Raw genomic sequence first — 13862 nt, 5'->3', positions numbered from 1 at the left:
AGGGTTCTAAATAAGTAAGCGACAGCACTTAGTTATATTTTATTGGGTTGCTTAATGTCTTGTTTTTTTTTGTTTCTTTCCTCCCTTCCTTTTTTTTATTTATATATTTATTCCATTTTATCATTACTTTTTCCATGAGCACCATTTTCTGCCACTTCCTTTATTCTCTTGCAGAGAGCCGATAGTTCAATGACCTCCAGCGGAGCAGATAATTCCCCCCCACCCCACCCCCCATTGTAGTCCAAGCCCCTTCCATGAAAGAAAGGAACCTACAGCAACACGTCAACCAGGCTGACACACGGCGCTACCTCACATTCCTCCACCAATGTTGAATAGCACACCTTTCTTTTTAATTCTACACCCTTGCCGCTAACATACCCTCAGTTGTTGCCTTGCCCACCTGCCCTACCCCCTCTCTCCTTCAGAAGAACCCTGCCTAGAGATACTATGCCATGGAAAGCAGATGTCACCTTGAAAAAGATAAATCCATTTGTCGAAATGTTGGCTCCTGCTCTGACCTTGTTCTCGTTTTGCTCATCAACAACTACACAACTACACTAAGTAATAAGCGAGTGGACATTATCCGAGGCTTATTTTTTATCTGAACTCCCCCTTGAGCGAGCTCTGTGTCATGCTGGTAGTACGGAGCATACCAAAACTGCAGCACGAATAGCACAAACAAAAGGACACTACAGAGGTAGCCCATCGAAACATCCAGAGGAGAGATATCCAACACAAGAACAAATGGAGAACTGATGGCATCGTCTATTCATTTTAACATGTGAAACAGCACAAACAAACAGGGACAAAATGAAGCATGCAAGACAACAGGGTGATGACTCTCAAATGATTTTATTAAGGAAAATTACACACATACACATAAACATACAGGACACAAAGGTAAAACCTACAACATTAAAATTCGGGATAGCACGTGCATAACTGAGTTGTTGGTGATACTTCCCAAGAAAGAATTTCTCTACTTGCATCGACCTTGATTGTTCTAGCTTTTCCTTACATCATTGGAGATTGCCCTTTGTCCTGCATATGTCTGGTTTTCTACCTTTGTTTTGAATGATATGTATAATCTTCCTTAATAAATTCAGCTGACAGTCAGCACCGTATTGTGTATTCATTTTGTCCCAGTTTGTTTATGGTATTTCAAGCAGTAAAATTAATCCAAACCGTGGAGGAAGGAAGAAACAAGCAGAGGCCCTGACGTCGCTCTTTGCAAAGCTCACTGACATTAGAAGTTGGCATTACTCCGCCATCTTGTTGGGGCAGATTCTCCTCTCTCGTTTACATTTCTCGGCACAACCATGCCAGGCTGCGCAAATGTACGTGTGCCAGTGACCAATAGATCCAATCGCGGTGTACACCATCAATGACAATGACAAGTCAATGTGTCCTAGTATTGTGCTCTAGCATTGAAAGAAGTTTATAATGTGGTAAATTAGGCAGGTTGGTACATATTTGAAAAGGCGGCAGCTCAAAAAGACACGGACGGAGACACGACGACAAGGATGAGGGCCGAGTTCATAACGAACTCCGCAAGTTAGACTGTGAGGCCGGTCACCACTACGTTTGCTGGCTTTTCTGAAAACAAATCTGTGCATTCTCACAGCACTGTGAGAATGCGCAGGCGATGACCGGCAGCACACTTTACGCATATCACGACCTGTGGCTAACCTATCTGCAGTTTATGAGAACAAACACGTATGCTGGTCCTAGCTTTATAGGAATCATCTTACTTTATTGAACAAGTTTTGGATAGCCACATGCTGCGAAGATGCGGCGAGCTACAGCGCACCAATGAAGAGGCCAGCAGAGCAGAACATCTTTACAAGTTTATATACACTGACTGCGGCCTCAGGTGTATTGTTCGCACGGTTCTGTTCTGTGGTATGCACGAACAGTAAGCACGTATGCATGCGGTCAGTGCATTGACATGGCCTACGTGAGACCATCAGCCGTTTGATGTGCGCACAGGCGCACATTCTTCTCTTGAGCCTTGTTCGCTCCTGCACTGCCTCCACCCCGAAAATGAGTAACAGTGCTGAACAACGGAGAATGACTGAGACAGATGATGCGCTTCGTCAGTCATGTGCCGTTGTTCAGCATTGTTACTCGTTTTCTTCAGACATCTGCCAACCAGCCCAAATTAGCACATTATTGCACGGCCAACTTTCACTTCCCTGCACCCTTTGTGCACACAGATATATATGGTAAGGAGGGTTCGTCCCTCAATTGCTCACAGCAGCTGCTTCTTTCCCATCATTCAGCATGGCTGTTTTACATGCCACAAATGCATTGTATGCTGTCAAAAGCAGGAACACTACACAGCTGTCACTGACCTGCAAGGCGTTTATCATACGTATTCTGAAGCACAGCGGTTTCAGTCTAGGATGACACAGCATGAATCCACCAAAGACGGCGAATATATTCCCAGATCGTCCTTCATTCGTGGCATGGTACGTGGTGCACGGCCTTGCATGCCTGCTCATTTCACGCTTTTTACTTCTTCCAGTCCCACCTGGCCACAACAGCCAGGAGAGCACGGTTTAGATAACACGACGGAACAAAACAGGGAGACTGACGCAATACTGCACACACGACGCCTTTGCCACGGTACAGACAGCACACACGAGCACACACCGCCCTAACAAAATCACCATTGTGCCCCAACAACATGGCTGCTACAGCAAAAAATACCAGGCAACTTCCTCCACACTTTCCTAGCACGCAGGGAGTGGTGGGGCCTCTCGTCAGTTTTTATCACGGCCTCTCACCGTGATCCAACTCAACTCGCTCAGCTTGCCATCTTGCTTCGGTATAGGCTATATGTGAGACTGCATCCCTCCACTGACTTCCGCAGTGTGGATGGTGATGATGACGGTGCCCTTTAGGTTTGATTTTCACTAATGAGGCAGCATCAACAGACAAAGGCTCTCATTCCTATGCTTCCTTTAGCATTTGCGTCTCGCAATCTTCCAAGAAAGTGCTGTTCTGGAGGAGCAGGATGGCACAAAGGACTGTTCTTGGTGGAATTTGGCCCATTTGGCACAGCTGCTCAACCACTATGCTTGGTATTCACTGCATTAAATTTGGTTGTTAGTAGCATTTTTAAAAAAACATTGAAGTCTACCGACTGTACTGAATATATATTTAGGCCAACATTTCTTTTACAATAATTGTCAAAAGTCTTATGACTTTTGACAATGAAACTTATGAAAACTAAAGCATCGAGCTTACAACTTCGCAACTTTGGATTAAATAACGATATCACTATTCTGCAAGCTACGCCTACTGAAAACATGTAAAGTAGACAAAATTGATGTACTATTCTACATCGTTCTGAAGTATACCAACTATTTTTTATTCTGACTTCTGCAGATTCCTCGCAAATGTAACTATTCCACGAGAGCTGTAAGCTCGTATATCCCCTTTGTGCATGTCAGATGCAGTTTATAGAGCAGTGATATCTGCTTTTGGTGCAGTTACAGACCCAACTCCATCCTTGAAATTTTTTTTTATATACCCAACAATGTTCAATAACATTTCAGGAAAATTATACAGGCCTAAATCAAACTTATGCTTCCTGCAGTCCATAAAACTTTACTTTCCCTCTGAAATGCAAGAAATTTGATGGTGATACAGTGAAAGCATTTCTACATTTTAAATATATTTTTACATATATTTCAGCAAGGATATTGGATTTGCCTGAGATAAAAAGCAAAACGGAGCACGGCTCCATCCAGGTTGATAGCCTCCCCGTTCTTAACACATAACTCCCAAGTTCGTTCCATTATCTCCCCATTAACTTCCCATACATTTTTTACTTTCTGATCTTTTGTACGTAATGTTCATTCTAAAAATCAGATGGTGGCCCCCACAAATGCGAGTAACACCAACTAACTTTTTACTGGGCAAACCTGAACACTCAAGCACAACATAGCAGTGAGCATGGTCATCGATCATCAGAATTTGGCCCACAAGTCAAGCGTGTCATCTATTTATACATGACTCATTGCACGTTCCAGCATAATCACTGGTGCTCACATAAGTTCCAGTTTGTACAACACTATATGCTAAGTGCATGCAATCTGTTTAGACAATGTTCCCTCGCTGTGGAATCGGTGAGAGAGTTCTGATACATGAAGCTTGTCTTGTGTCAAGCGATAACACAGTAACATGGTTGGCTAGTGAGAAATGGTTGCCAAAATAGATAAACAATTTGTACATGTCAATATGTATGTTTTAGCCCTTGTATTCAGCGGAAACCTAGAGTAAGACAGGAACAGAAACTTTTTCTCAAAGTACGCAAAAGTATGCAATAATATTCTCTGCCCTCATGACAACAAAACAAATGCAAACTACAAAACCACATGCATGAGTGCCGAGAGCGGGCTGCTATTGGTACAACAAGCTGACGCGAATTAGTCATTACCGTTTCTGCATTTGGCCCCATCGGAATGCAGTCGAGAATCGAACCCGTGACCTCGTGCTCCGATGCAGAACACCGTAGTCACAGAGCCACTACGAAAAGTCTATGTGGATTTTCTTCTGCGCCACGTCAACCTGCACGGTAACAATGGGAATATGGTAGATGCAATGGCTTAGCACGTGGTGCGACTAACGCTTCGGAAATTCTATCTCTGGCAAAAATAAAACATCTTGCAGAAATTATCTATACTACACTCTATGTAGGAAATTTGTCAGCAGAAACTCTAAACATTGTGTAAAGTGCCGTGAGGTGGCAAGCTTGGAAGCCAACTCTCCTGTCTGCTTACGCAAAGATGGTAGCAGCACACAAGGGAGACAAAGGATGGTGCAAGACACAACGCACACAACGGCGTCTGTGCTGTTTACATTGCACCGTCTTTTGTACCTTGCACATTGCTAGTACTTTCCTAAAAGCCTACCCACTCGCCCAGCTTTGAATCCTTTTACCTAAAGGTGGTCACCGCCGATGGCAGCTCCAGTTCACCATCGTGAGCACACGTGCCCTCAAACAAAGCTTTAACACTCATGTGATTCCACAAAAAAATATTGCAGCACTGGCTCAAGACTGAGCTGCGAGAGAATCGGTAGAGAACTTGGCAGAAGAAACTAAAACTAGCAGAGGCAGAAAAATAAATTTGTAGTACAACATGCAAGTCAACAAATGCCTATCGGAAGTGTAAACAAGACAAAGACACACTTGCCAACCTCTGAACATTAGAATTTGTAAAAATCCCAATGTACATGACAAACCAGGGGGTTACATGCTTTAGTATGCCCTCTGCAGACACATTTTTGGGAATATATTTGTTAATGATAATCTACCTTTAGCACACTACAAGCAGTATTAGAAAAAGGTTGAAAAGCAGCACATTGTTTTAGACCACGGTGACTTCTTCAGCAATTTCGCTGTTGCCAATATTGCCAGCTTCAGACGTCTGAGTAAACTTGGTTGAAGCAAATACCCCTCTGGTATATGGCACCTTTCACTGTCACAAAACAGCACCACAGATACCATGGAAATTTCTTTCTTGTATGCATCTCTTTTGCAACCCCGTGATGTCCCGTTTCACATACAGAATCTACTTTTCTTTATGCTGACTTTTGCAGAATCCTCGCAAATGTAACTATTCCATGCTTTAAGCTCACATATCCCATTTGCGCACGTCAGACTGAATGCAATTTACGGAGCAGTGATGTCCACTTTACACAACATTTATAAAATCATAGAATGGGCCTAAATTAGTAAACTTTATGGAAGATTCGGGAGAGTTGGCAGGTATGCTAAGGGATCACAGCAAGTTGGAGACGAAGTGATCAACAGCCCCAGCCTGGAGCCATCATTTCGCTAAAACGGGCTTGTCTGAAACGGCTGAGCACGCCCATGTCTGTTTCTGCGCCCTCAAAGTTTACATGGCTATATTATTGCCGCAAACATGCCGATATTAACGATATCATTCATCACTGGCATGGAAAAAAACGTTTGAATGCACGTAATGTACTCACGAAAAGAAAAAAAAAGTTGTGTTCAGTGCGCTCGGCTAGTGTATCAGAATGGGGGCACGAGTCCAACAGAGGCCACGGCAAGCGGCGAGAGTAAAGCAAAAAAACGTTTAAATTCGTGGCGCCACTGCCGCCACCTTCTCCTTAAGTACCAGCCAATGCGGTGCCTCAGGGGCCCGGCAGAACCGCACATCCCGGCGGCGGTTATGGCGAAGCCGAGCTGCTGTCTGCTCGACACGCTGTAATCTGCTCAACACACCGTTGTACTTGGATTTTTGGATTGATTTTTTGTATGTAGCATGTGCAAAAAAAAAAAACAGAATACAATAAAATTACTGCTTTGCCATGAATGGTGGTTCGTCACCTTCGTCAAACGATGCTGTCCGCACAATGTATATGCACACAGATGACCCGCGCACATGTCTATAGTTTGTCTGGTAACTCAGCAACTCGGCAGTGTGTTCAAAGGATGAGAGGATGAGCACGTCTAGTACACCTCGGTGGAAAAAGTACTGTTGTGTAGTGGGTTGCAAAACCGTATGCAGTAGATTGAAAGGTCAGGCCAAGCCCTCACTTTTCAGAGTCCCTGAAGATGAAGAAAGGCGCCGGGTGCAGGAGCGTAATATTCACCGCACCGATCTGCCCTTTGGAAGCCACCGACTCCATTTGTGAGCTGCAATTTGAGGCAAAGTACACATACTGAGGCATTATGTACATATCACTGAAGGCCAGGAAGTATCTACACATTGTGGAAAGCCTGTGTTACGATCTGATCCGGTATCCACAATCTTGCAGTATCTTCCGCAGTACTTCTACGAGCAGCACACATGCGAGCGGCCCATGCAGAAGAGAACGGCCTCACAAGCAACAGATGAAGGCCAGTCATCAAAGAGGATGCCCCCGCTATTGTATGAAAGCGCATGCGCTATCTACATGCACAATTGCCACGTGCATATACCTGCCCCTCACTGTTACTAATCCTTTCCACCTTCGACTATAAATAACAACGCAGAATAAAGGAGTTTGTGATTTGCTCCTTGACAACCCAGCTGTCCAGTCCATTCGTTCCACATGCGAACGAAACATGGTGTCAGAAGTGGGATACAAGGCTACCAGCTCTAGGGAATGGTACCTGGGATAGGTGAACGTGAGAAGCAACAACATGGAGCACCTGAGGCAACCTGAACCGCTACGTCTGACAGCGGATGGCAGAAGGAACTGGAAGCGGCTTTGTCAGCATTTCGAGTTTTTTCTGCAAGCGACAGTATGCAAAGCCAATCCAAGGTCGGATGCTGTGAAGACGGCCCTGCTCCTTAGCGTGGCGGGGAAGGAAGCCTTGGACGTTTTTAATAATTTTGTGTTCAGCGGAGAAGAGAACAAGGAAGACTACAACACTGTGATTGCCAAGTTCGAAGAATACTGCACGGAGCAACAGAATGAAATCCACAAGCGATACATTTTCCGTTCTCGTAAGTCAAGGTGAGGCAGAGCCTTTTGAGCAGTTTCTACACGAGTTAAAAAAAACAAGCACAGCACTGCAACTTTGGGACCATGGCAGACAATATGACACAGCTATCAGCTGCATCGTCATTGACATTGGAGGCATGTGACAATGGAAACCTGCATGAGGTCGAAGACATAGACAACCAATAACATGCTTCCTAACTGAAGCAAATATAAACAATGTGTTTTGCTTTATTCACTCAGGGGGACCTGGAAAACCAATTACGTCTCGGGCATATGACCCATAAAAATAGGGGGAAAAAGCGGCTATGCCATAAATATTTTCAAAACACACAATTAACCAACGAAAAAAATGTCCTGCACGTAACGAATAACGTGGCCTACATTCTTCATAAATGTCAAATTTCTGCCATTATTAGGGCATCTGGGAAATTTTGTTAGCGATTCAATATGTCGCCTTGAAAAAGGCAGAAAACAAAGGTTTAACCATTTTTATTTAACACCTAATTAAACCGTGCAGTTTATTTATTTCGTTCCCCCACAACACAGTGAAAACACCCATATAAAGTTTAAAAAGGAAAGCAAACTACAAATGTAATCCATCTGATTGCGTGGCTCCAGCTACTACAGACACGGTCACGCTCGAACGCAGCTCCAATGCTGCGTTCGAGCGCAGCCGTACTTCTTTCTGTTCGGGACGCTCCGATGCAGCTGGGCGGTGCAGCCGGCGTCTCTTCAGGAGAACGGGATGGTGGCGCCATCTGGATTTTCAATTACAAATGCCTCAGCGCGAAGCCCTCATTGGACCCACTCCCACAATCTAGTACAGCTTGCTCTGTCGGCCGGCATTTTTGTTTTGACGTCCCGCACTGTTACAGCGACAGCCACCTGTTTGTTGACCTGCTGTCATCCCGCAGCAAACGAGAGATGAAAAAAATGTTTTTTTTTTTTTTTCGGAAACTTTACCCTGCGTAATGTCACAACGCTAAATTTGCATCAATATGCTTTCTTAATGTGATCATTATTCGAGTAAATACAGTAGTTTGTTACATTCATGTAGAGAGAATAGTGGCGCTGCAATACTGTTCAGTGCATGGGAATGCAGGAAAGAGAGAGTTTTGAATTGCCATATTTAGAGGAGAGCCAGGACACCTTGTTTGTCTGGCAAAGCGTGTTCCATCTGTCACAATGGTTGATTCTCTACTTGAAGAACATGCAGAATTAATGCTTCCTTTTCTGCATTGTTATAAGAACACTATATATTAGAACATCAGTACTCAGGTTTGGGTGTATGCTTCCTCAATCACCTTCTGTGCTGCTACTCATCGTGAGCCCAGATGTAGCCGCAGCATACCAGGCAACCAAGCTGTAGCGAGTATCATAATGTCGCTAGGTCCAGCTCCCATGTGACCACCTTCTGGGTTATGATATCACGACACACTAGCCTCCTGGGAAACGAAACCATAAATGGCTATAGAAAGTCCATTATATTAATTTTTTTTAGGGCGCTCGTAGGCTTGCCAATATATTTTTTATGCAATTTAGAAGTCTAGGAGCATCACTTACCAACAAAAAATGAAGAGACAAGAATATCATGTCGGTACTTTTTCAACTAAATATTTTTGCACTCAGCCTAATAGAAGACAAACAGAAGTCCCCAAACTACCCAGCTCACTCAATAACTGTGTTAAGCAAAATACTGCCAAAAGAAGGCCTAATGTAATCCATTTCTATACATAAACACACTTGTTTATACAAAAAGAATAAAAACAAATGTGATCGCATTAAGATGGCTGCTTGCGAGGGACATCAAACTGTTGATTGAAGCGGCGGCTCTTACGACTCCGAATACAAGTCAAGCCCCGAGTCATAAGATGACAGCTTGTCATCCTAGAAAGAGTCAAATTTGACTATGTCAGATTATAACCCGGACACAGTGGCACCATCATGGAAGCGGGCATCATGGAAGCGGCCCCATTGTGGAAGACAGGAATGCGAGGACTACACCAAGAGTGCATTTGCCATTATCTGTGCCAATTTTTCTCCTTCTGCTTAAGCAAAAATAAAGTGTTGTGTTGGTGTTTAACATCAGAGAAAAAAACACGACATTGGAGGTGCAGCATCTCTTTAAAAATTGGAGGATGCTTATGCTTGGCCTTCATGAATTGGAACGTGATCCCTGACTGCTTCTCACAGTTCCTGGCAACTGCAGCTTATGTAACCGTATTATTACCGGAAAACACTGAGAAGGGTGAACACTATGCATGAAGGCAAGATTTCTGGAAGAAATGCGGCCTCTTGCTTGGGCCGATCCCCAAGGTAGTGCACAGCAGTTCCAAGCCTCAAACGACAGCCAGAAAAGGAGTTTGCGATTGAGTTTCCATGTAACAGGATTATGTTTTCTCATATATTCAAATCACAATCCGACGCTATCATATCAGCAGGTTGTGTGAGTCATGCTTTACAAATTTTCCGATGTTTATACTTTGAGAAATTCAATTAGTACAGTAATGCCTATGTGCCACGCAGAGAGGTCTGCATGGTTTGGGATAATTTCTCTCTCATGGACAGTGCCGCCAAAGCAGACACCGCATTTTCTGCGACATGGGGCCCTTAGCGTTATAGCGTTTTAAAAAAAGCTATACTTTTTTTTTATTGGGTTTTATGTGCCAAAACCACTTTCTGATTATGAGGCACGCTGTAGTGGAGGACTCTAAAAATTTTGACCACCTGGGGTTCTTTAACGTGCAGCTAAATCTAAGTACACGGATGTTTCTGCATTTCACCCCCATTGAAATGCGGCCACCGTGGCACCGATTCGATCCCGCGACCTGGTGCTCAGCAGCCCAACACCATAGCCACTGAGCAACCACAGTGGGTCAAAAGCTATACTGAAACGGATAAGAGGAGCAATATGCCTTACTCTCCAGGTTGACCTGCACCAGATCAACCAGGTATAGCAGACTGATGGTACAGCCCATGTTGAAAGGCCTGCGAATGTGTAAAGAGACATATAATGACACATTGACAGTGCTGCCCTCTCTTCTGTGCAGCATTCTGACAGTGGCACATGCATCCTAAGAAAGAACTCGCTTATTGTGTTGCACGCTCAGATATTAAGAACTATTGAAAATTTATGCATTCTACAATCGTTCCCACATGCACAACCTATCTGTTGCAATGAATTCTCTGGAGCGATATGTGAACACTGGGAACTACGTAGCATACGGGTTGTACAGATCCCCATTCCTGGACAAGACAGTTGCATTTTGGCAGTAGATGAATGCAAAAGCTCTTTGTTTCTCGCACCTGACAGAGCAGGTGAACTCTTGCAGAAGTGAGGCATTCTTTCAAGAAGCAAAGAGAGAGATACATTTTTTAATGGCAAAAAGATGGAGAGGTCGGCCTGAGTGAAGTGCCTCTAACCTGCTACTTCACCCTGGGGAAGGGGTCCGGGGGAACAACAGAGACAGAACGTGAAGAGGAAGGAGGTTGGTGGTATGGCAAATATGATGATGATAAGGGCTTCACAGCATACTGCTTCTGTGCAACGCATATGAGTACACTTCACAACGCAGCACAGTGATCTTCACGAGCAGAGGTATAAGTTACTGCAGCGTAGCTAGGAGACTATTAATAGCTCTCATAATCTTTGCCACTGTTAGCGCAACTGGCATATTTATACCAGACAGCAGCAACTGTAGGGCGTCAATTATTCGTAGCAGCATGGCCTTGATGACAGAGTCCGATGCTGATTTTTCAGTGCACTGTCCTTGCTTGCTTGCGCTGACAGTCCAAGGCCCATGTGCACGGCGGGAAGTGCCGCCATATACTAGATCCCAAGCTTTTGCAGCTCGCTTGAAGCAACAGTTCGGAGAGATCTACCGATGCCAATTCAAATACCTTCCGCTGGACCTGCGAAATTGGAGCCAGGGAGCTCTCATTTGGACCTACAGCTTGTCCGCGTCGAAGGCGGGTTCGTCTCCTCCTCCAGTGTTGCACTGATGCTGCTGCCTCCTTTTGGGAATACTTGTCTTGCTCATTTGCATCAGTATATTTATTTAATTCTTCCGTTTAGGACAATCCTTGGAATTGGCCTCATGGGGTCCATCGCAATTCGAGCATTTCATTTCTTTTACTGTACATGACGATATGTCATGGCTGCCTGCACAGCGGAATTAACACCTGCCCTAGCGCAACCACCGTACACAATGTACAACCAGATGTCTATGTGTAGTGGTATGCACACGGTTTTAAATTTTTCTAAGGCAGCCAGTGTCGCTACTTCCACTGTGACTATGTTTTCCTTGGTGTTGAAACGCACTTGGATAATTCCTTCTGAAGCCACATTATCATGGTAAGTGTTGAGAATCTGTCTGTGTACGGAATTTAAATTATGAGAGACGTCGAGAGGCACAAAAGCAATCCTGCAAGTCGGAGCAGGCAGTCCGTTGGGGCTTTGCTCATTCACACCTTTGGTTGACCGTGCCCAGCGACTTCTGCAACACCAGTCAGGACCTCCAAAATGTACACTTGGAACTGCTCCGTGCTTATAAACCAGCTACAGAATGATTACGAGTTGTACTTTCACGTAATAATGCAGGCAATCGTTCCTCCTTGCGTGCTGATGGTGCTTGATGGCACAGGCACTCCCCTTTATTGATTTGACCGCAAAAGACAGAACAATTTCTAAAACTACATTCACGAATATGAAGGTGACTGTTATAACCTGCTAAGACTCGGGATGAATTTGGGTGCAGAGATTTTTCTTAAACTTTAAGAATAAGTCAGTGGGGTTATGAAGGTGAAAGTGTTAAAATATTTTTTCATTAGCCCTGATAGTTTCAGCTACGCACAATGTCTAATATAAGGTGTGTTCGATTCACAAAAAGGTTCACGGTACCACAACTGAAAAGGTGCAGGGGGTGCTGGGCTGCACCCACTCGCTGCAAGGTTCAAGAGTGCAGTGCACCGCGGCGGCACCTTGCATTGAACCCCGTTCAATCGAGCACGGGGGTACAGGGTGCACTGCTGCACCTCGGGGAATCGAACGTCTAGGTACAGTGCACCGTGAATAGGTGCAGAAGGTGCAGAGAAACTTGGCTGAATCGAATAGACCTATATTGGACACGGGGATTCTACCTAGTCTTTTTCCGCCCAACCCGCATGTAATGACGTACAGAACGTTAGCTTTCGGCAATTAGAAAAGTCGCGTCAGCCACCTCATCAAACACGCAAAGCCGGTCCCCTGCAGAAAAAAAATATATAAAATATATTGTATGCAGTTCTGTGTGCTGCATGGGTGATTTCAATGAATGTATGCGCTGTTCGCTTAACTTTGTTGAGCGCTTGTAGCCACTTTAAGAGGGTATGAATCATTGCATCTTTTGCTCGCTTACGTAACTATTATAATTTTTGTTCACGGGTGGACACAAAAAATTCCCACTACCAAGAGGCTAGCAACCTCGCTATAGAAGAAACGCGATTTCCTCCACAAGATGCTAAATACCAATAGTACTTGTCTCCTGTTCATAGCAAGGCCGTGGGAAAAGCGCGGTCAAAATAATCGGGTTGAGTCCCAGCGTCCAACTTAATGGACACGCGAAATCAAAGGAAGCGTAAAGGTAAGGGCGTGAACAATTTAAAGTTCGTATTCTGCGCGTTAGCTGCTGTATTAATTTTAATATAAATAAAAGATCTGCTCTGAAAATCGGAAGAAATACGAGAAACGGTACCGAGTTCTCCAGCAGGTGCCACAAAACGTTGCGACGTTGAATGCCGCTATTCTGAAACTGTTTTGTGGGAATTTGACCAATGTGTTCTCATCAATGCGAAATAGATGGCGCCAGCAGGTGTGCCACACATTGGGCAGCGGGGCTCCATGAGGATGCATGCCTTCGAATAGGAGTAGTAGAGTAGTGTTCAATATATTGGACACATCCCCCTAACCGGGTCTCGGGAGGTTAAGGTCTCAAAGCGCTTAGGTTATCACAAATTGCAACAAAAAGCTCGCACGAAAATTTGACGTGTGTCAGCGGCGAACTGATGGCCGCCAACGAGCTCATGCATCTCAATTAAGAAGTTATGATCACTGGTTTGATCTCAACGAGCTGATCGTGCAAGATCACGCGTCTAGGCCGTAAACTCGTCGAACGCGTGTCAGATACGATGCATTGATAAGAACGCAAAACACCTACCCGCAAGCCACAGTAGACGTGAAAACACGCGCCAAAAATAACAACGCGAACAGCGCTGTCGATTTGGCTTCCCGAATCAGTTTGCAAACGCTCGAGATCTGCGTCGAAAGGAAGCCAACTTTGCCCAAAATAAAACTTTGTTGATTGTTGACTCTGATGGCGAAAAAAGAAACTATTTAATAATATTTTTAAATTAAA

At 44.4% G+C, this 13862-nt stretch overlaps 1 protein-coding gene across 5 annotated transcripts in view; it reads right to left on the bottom strand.

Annotated features, from left to right (window-relative positions):
• The window catches only part of LOC135917992 (phospholipase A1-like), a 66699-nt gene that overhangs the window by 52169 nt on the left and 668 nt on the right, over nucleotides 1–13862 (bottom strand). Inside the window, exons 1-4 of one of the 5 annotated variants that reach the window (XM_065451648.1) lie at nucleotides 13665–13752; nucleotides 10391–10458; nucleotides 6578–6676; nucleotides 4448–4578 (exon numbers count right to left, since the gene is read on the bottom strand). The gene's annotated coding sequence lies outside the window, so the exon portion shown is untranslated. Of the gene's footprint in view, nucleotides 1–4447; nucleotides 4579–6577; nucleotides 6677–10390; nucleotides 10459–13202; nucleotides 13589–13664; nucleotides 13753–13862 lie in introns of those variants that run through there. The other 4 variants (XM_065451649.1, XM_065451650.1, XM_065451651.1 and 1 more) reach the window with 4 other exon arrangements.

This window comes from Dermacentor albipictus, chromosome 9 (assembly GCF_038994185.2).
Source record: "Dermacentor albipictus isolate Rhodes 1998 colony chromosome 9, USDA_Dalb.pri_finalv2, whole genome shotgun sequence".
NCBI classification, from domain to species: Eukaryota; Metazoa; Arthropoda; class Arachnida; order Ixodida; family Ixodidae; genus Dermacentor; species Dermacentor albipictus.
The sequence above is the reverse complement of the archived record's forward strand: the minus strand, read 5'-3'. Positions and strand labels throughout refer to the sequence as shown.